Source organism: Pinus tabuliformis, chromosome 9 (genome assembly GCF_031772625.1).
Source record: "Pinus tabuliformis cultivar Carrire ecotype Pingquan chromosome 9, CPIR1, whole genome shotgun sequence".
In the NCBI taxonomy this organism is placed as follows: Eukaryota; Viridiplantae; Streptophyta; class Pinopsida; order Pinales; family Pinaceae; genus Pinus; species Pinus tabuliformis.
Window position 1 is genome coordinate 814988224 of NC_142307.1, and position 6743 is coordinate 814994966.

Genomic DNA, 6743 nt, shown 5'->3' on the forward strand with positions numbered 1-6743 from the left:
GAGGTCAAGGTTGTGTAACTACTTTCACAGATAAAACTAGGAAGGCCACCAAAGGATCCGTGGTAATAGTGAAAGGAGGAAAGGTTGGTACATTGTATTTATGCAATGGTATTTCTAATTCTATTAATTCTTTAACCTCTATAGGAGAAGATACGACATTGTGGCATCATAGGCTCGGGCACATGAGTGAGGAGGGATGCAGATTCTTCACTCAAGAAATTTGTTGCCAGGTTTGAAGCATGTTGATTTAAAATTCTATGAGAATTCTGTTGATGGAAAATAGAAGAGAGTCAGATTCCTTAGAGTTGGGAAAGAAAATAAGAGCAAAAAATTAGAGCTTGTGCAGACAGATGTATGGGGACCTTCTCAGGTATCATCTCTTGGTGGCTTTCATTATTATGTTACTTTTATTGATGATGCAAATTAAAAAACCTGGATTTAATGTATTCAAAATAAATCTTATGTATTTGATACCTTTAAGAAATGGAAAGCTTTGATTGAAAATGAGATAGGGAAAAGGTTGAAGTATCTCAAATCAGACAATGGAGGTGAATATTGTAGCAAAGAGTTTGATAGGTACTATTCAAAGAATGGAATTCGTAGAGAGAAGACAGTTCCAAGAACACCACAAGAAAATGGTGTGTCAGAAAGCATGAGCAGGACAATCATGGAGCGTGCAAGGTGCATGAGATTGCATGTAGGATTGCCTTTACAATTTTGGGTAAATGTTGTAGATACTATTGTTTATCTAATAAACAGAGGGCCTTCAAGTTCCTTGGATGGTGGTATTCCAGAGGAGGCATGGACGGGTAAAAAGGTAAACTATTATTTTTTAAAGACTTTTGGTTGTGAAGCCTTTGTCCACATTAATAAAGAAAATAGAACAAAGCTTGAGGCAAAATCAAAGAAATGTACCTTTATTGGATATGGTGTTAATGAATTTTGTTATCATTTTTATGGTTATGAAAAACACAAAATCATTAGGAGCAGAGATGTCATATTCAATGAAAAGGTTTTGTATAAGGATCAGCTGCAGGAAAAGAAACAGGTAAAAGAAAACAGAGAATACATAGTGCTTGATCAGATCATAGAAAAGGTGATGGTGCCTAAAAATCATAATGATCAACAACCAGAACAACGACCACAATAGCAACAAGCACCTCAAACACTTGAAAGTGGTGTTAGAAGATCTACCAGGATAAGTAGACCCCCTGAATGATACTCTCCTTCATTATATTATGTATTGTTGATTAATTCTGGTGAACCAGAATGTTATGAAGAAGCAGTGCAGGTAGAAACTAGGAAGAAGTGGGAGCAAGCCATGAAAGAAGAGATGGACTACTTAGCACATAACTAGACTTGGGACTTAGTTAGGTTTCCTCGAGGTAAAACAACTTTGCACAATAAATGGGTTTACAAGTTGAAGGAAGAAGATGGAGGTAGAAAAAGGTATAAAGCTAGACTTATGGTGATTTGCACAGAAAAAGGGTATAGACTTTGATGAGATATTTTCTCTTGTTGTTAAAATGACTTCAATCAGAACTATTTTAAGTTTAGTAGCAGCTGAATTTGCATCTTGAGCATTTAGATGTAAAGAGAACCTTTCTACTTGGGTATTTGGAGGAAGAGATATATATGCAGCAGCCACAAGGATATGAGGTGAAAGGGAAGGAGAAACTAGAGTGCAGCTTGAAGAAGAGCTTATATGGCTTAAAACAGGCTCCAAGGCAATGGTACTAAAATTTTATAGGTTTATGTCTGAACAAGGTTATACTAGATGTCACTCTGATCATTGTGTTTATCTCAAAAGGCAAAATGATGGCAGCTATATTATATTGTTATTGTAAGTAGATGACATGCTTGTTGCAGGTTGTAACATGCAGGAAATAAATGCGCTCAAAAGAAAATTGGGAAACTCATTTGCAATGAAGGATTTGGGTGCTGTAAAACAAATCCTTGGTATGAGAATAACCAAAGATAGGAAGAATCGAAAATTAACATTGTCTCAAAGTGAGTACATAGAAAAGGTGTTGAAAATTTTAATATGCAGAATGCAAAACCAGTTAGTATACCTTTGGCTAGCCATTTCAAATTAAGTAAGGAGGAATGTCCCAAGACTCAGGAAGAAATGGCTCGTATGTCTAAAGTTCCATATGCATCAGTAGTTGGAAGCTTAATGTATGCAATGGTCTGAACAAGGCCTGATATTGCACATGCAATGGGAGTTGTAAACAGGTACATGAGCAATCCAGGAAAAGAACATTGGATTGCGGTGAAGTGGATTCTCACGTATTTGAGAGGTACCACAAATCAAGAATTATGCTTTGGCGGTTCGAACATTGCTCTACAGGGATATGTTGATGCATATATGGTGGGCGATAGAGATAAGAAGAGGAGCACGATAGGGTATGTGTTTACTCTAAGTGGAACAACTGTTAGTTGGGTCTCAAAACTACAAAGTGTTGTTGCACTCTCAACAACATAAGCAGAGTATGTTGCTGCTACAGAGGCTAGTAAAGAAATGATTTGGTTACAAAGGTTTCTATATGAATTGGGTAAGAAGCAAGAGTTGGGCAAGTTATACAGTGAAAACCAAAGTGCCATACATCTTGTAAAAAACTCTACATTTCATTCCAAGGCTAAACATATACAGCTCAGGTACCATTTCATACGATTAGCGTTGGAAGATGGACAGTTGAAGTTGGAAAAGATACACACTAGCCAGGATCCTGTAGATATGTTAACAAAAGTTGTAACCAGGTAGAAACTGAGAATTTTCTCAGATTCAATTGGTCTTCAAGTATGATGAAGAAGATAAGAAATAGCCAGGTCCAAAGTGGAGTCATTTTCCAGCAAATGAAGCAGTGGTGGAGTTGCTATAATTAGTCTCCAAGTGGGAGATTGTTGGGTGTGGAGCCTGATTATCTTCTATATTCAAAGGTATCGCCACATTGGAACCCAATTTGTAATGGGGCGACAACGCCGCCCGTAAAATACTTGTTGCAGGGGGGGCGATTGCGACCTTTGGGAGACCCCCCCAGCAGGGGATCGGGGGTAGCACCCCTGAGGCTAAGAATAGATGTCAAATTGCCTTGTAAAATGTTGTAATTTTGTAGTCAATCTGGGCCATTAATTAGGAGGAGATTTGACTGTAGAAGTTATGTTTAATTTAGGGTTTTTTTCCCTAGAAGGAAACCCCTCTCTATATATGATGGAATTGTATTGTGTCTATGTATATCTGTATTCTGAGTGAGGAAGAGAGAGGAGATTGAGAGCGAAGATGGAATTACAGCGGATCTGCTGTAGGTTGTATCTCTTCAGTTTGTTGGATAATATAGAAAGAAGGACTGACTATTTCTCTGTGGACATAGCCCAAACTGGGTGAACCACGTATATTTGTGTCTCTCTTGTTTTATGTGTTTTCTGTGTTGATTTGCAATATTTTATGTGCTCCATTGCTCTGTCATATATAATTTTCTAGCAATTTTTGGATTATATAGCTATTTTTTATACAATGATAAACTCATTTGATTTCATTAAGAAAATATTGTCAAAACCTAGATGTAGGAGGTACATTACATGCACTTGCTCTTGCTCTACTTGCTTAATCAAGTAGGGGAATGCCTATCTTGAATCTTGATAAAATGATTTCTTTGTATAATCCTTTAGGAGGGATTATAATTGCATCCATTCAGTAATATAAATGTTACCTTTCTCAAAAGAGGGAAAAAGGGAAATATACTAATATGCTTTGGCCCTTTCTTTATTCTAGATCTATTGCAACATTTGGCTATTTGGCTATAATTATGGTTTGGTTTTTTTCCTCTTGGGTTCTTCAGTGTGTGTTAATTGCAAGGATATTTTGACCCTACAAGTCTTGTGAGGAGTTACATGTAATAGTTTCATTCTCTGTGTTAATGATCTATTAGACTTCTTCCTTTGTTTTTACATGTGAAGTTCTATTGCCTTATTTCCAATAGATGCACTATTTCTTCTTCCCTCCATCAACCATCTTCACATTTGCATATGCTCAAAATATGAACCAACATAATCCAATTGTTGGATTTATCTCTCCCTGTAATTGGGCATCCATTCACCTATGTTTTTTTCATTTCTAATAATATATCATGGTTTACAATTTTGTATCGAAAATGGACATTCCATATTAAAAGTTAAGAAAATTTGGAAAATATAGTGCGATAATGCATTATAGTAACATGTTGTGCATGAGTAATATATGCCAAAAGGACTGGGCACTTATACTTCCCCTCATTTTTGTGTATGTCATTCTCTTTCTACTTGTATTTCACATTGATCTTGGACAAAAGATCATTTTAACTTATACAAACAAGTAGTCTAAGATATAGCTACTTTCATTGAGGATGTTCCATGAAGTAGAAGTGAATAATCAATTCCTCCCTCCAATATTTGGAGCACTAAAAAAGTTATCTTTCTTGATACTTAAATTGGTTAGCTGGAAGTTCTAAATAATAGTAAAATATTTTGCCAAAATAAGTTACCCAACTTCCTGGTTAATTTTTAGATGTGTGAATGTTTCATTTGACCATATAAAAATTCCATTGGGTCCTTAACGTTTTATGTAGGAATTTACATGGTAAGTTCCTCAGATAGAACACCAAAGGACACCACTCGCAAATAGATCACAGATAAATACACCAGTATTCTTGACGTGGTTAAAACCCTCAAAGAGGGAAATAGTCCACGACCTGAGCCAACGTGACCACTTCAGGCAATTTATTAATAAAATAAACACACTTTACCTAAATCTACACTAGTCCAAGCTATACTTAACTATTTTGTATGTATCAGAATATCCTAACATCCCTCCTTAAGAACAACTTGGGATAGGATTGAATGATGTACACCTTCCAAGATAAGTCTAAGGGCCTTGAACTTGGACAAAAAATCTTCAATGGAAGAAAAATTATTGGGGTCCAGCGTAAGCAACTCATTTTCGAGTTGATGGGCTCTAATTTCATTTTTAATTCCAAAAAATTTAGTGAGTTGTTTCATTGCTTGATTAGGGGTATCAAGTTCTATGATATGGAATCTAAGGTCTGGAGAAATAGGCATCCCTATCAACCCACATGCTTGATATTGCCTATTATCCCATTTGGTTTTCTTATCTTCATATTTAGGTTTAGTTTCTGCATGTGGTTATCAAGAATCTCGGTTTGGTTATGCACTAAATGTATCTTCTTCTTCTCATTCTCATGAGTGGCTCATTGATTTTGGAGCTTCTTATCACATGGCCAAAAACAAAGCCATGTTTTCTTCTTTAAATGATTGTAACACCAAAAATATATATGTTGGTGATGATAGATCTCTTATTGTTGTAGGGATTGGAACTATTCATCTAAAAAATGGCTAATTTAATGATGTATTATGTGTTCCAACCTTATCCTACAACCTTCTATTTGTAGATCAGATAACTCATTCAGGTGAAAGTAAAATCGTTGAATTTTCAGCTCATGATGTTGTAATTAAGGACCTAAGAGATCCTAGATAGATTTTAGCTACTGTAATTGTTGATGATTCTACAAGATTATATAAGTTTAACAACTTTGGGTCATCAACTCTTCCCTCAGCATTTGTTGCTCATAATGATAAAGTGAGAAAACTTTGGCATGAGCGATTTGGTCACTTAAACTATCGCTCCCTTCAAAATCTATGTAAAGAAAATATGGTTACAAGTCTTCCTATGGTATCTTGTAGAAATGTTGTTTGTCTCGGATGTGTACTCATAAAACATCATCGTTATAGTTTTGAAAAACGTGCCTCTTGGCATGCCTCAACCCCTTTACAGCTTGTGCATAGTGATTTTTGTGGTCCACTTCCAGTTGTTTCATTATTTGGCAACAAGTATTTATTAAATTTCATTTATGATTTCTCTAAACGCACTTGGGTATACTTCTTAAAATTCAAGAGTGAAGTATTTAACATGTTATTGGCCTTTAAGGCATTTTTTGATAAACATTCTGGAAATCAAATTATTAAGCTAAGATCTAATAATGGCGGAGAATATGTTAACAACAAATTCATCAACTTTTGCACTGAGCATGGAATTCAAATGCAACATAATGTTCCATATACTCCACAACAAAATGGTGTAGCTGAAAGGAAGAATCACACCTTAAAGGAAATGGCTAATTGTATGCTTCAATCTAAAGGACTTAGTCTTAATTTTTGGACAGAATCAATTAACTGTGAAAATTACATAGTAAATCACACTCCTACTAAGGTTCTAAAGAATTTCAGTCCAGAAGAAGCATGGAGCTCAATTAAACTAGATGTGAGTCACTTTCATGTTTTTGGAAGTGAAGCATGGACCCATATTCCAGATGAGAAACATAAAGCTTTAGAACCTAGCAATGAAAAATGTATTTTTTTTGGATATTCTGAATATGTCAAAGGATATAGAGTTATTCCACTTAAGTCCAAAAATGGTATCATTAGAAGAGATGTAAAGTTTGCTGAGAAATATGCCAGCCTATGAGCCTAGTTCAGCGGATGTGCCACCTCTCTCTATGCCTTCTACTTCTGAAAATATTTCTTCTTCAAATGATGACAGAGAGGATGACAATCCTCCCCCACCTTCTTAGGATCCTACTTCATCTCTTGAGCTTCCAAAATGGGTCCGGGCTACTTGAGATGTAGCAGTTGATCTTGTAGGCGATCCTACAAATCAGTGTCACACTCATTCTTGGTTTGATAGAGCATCT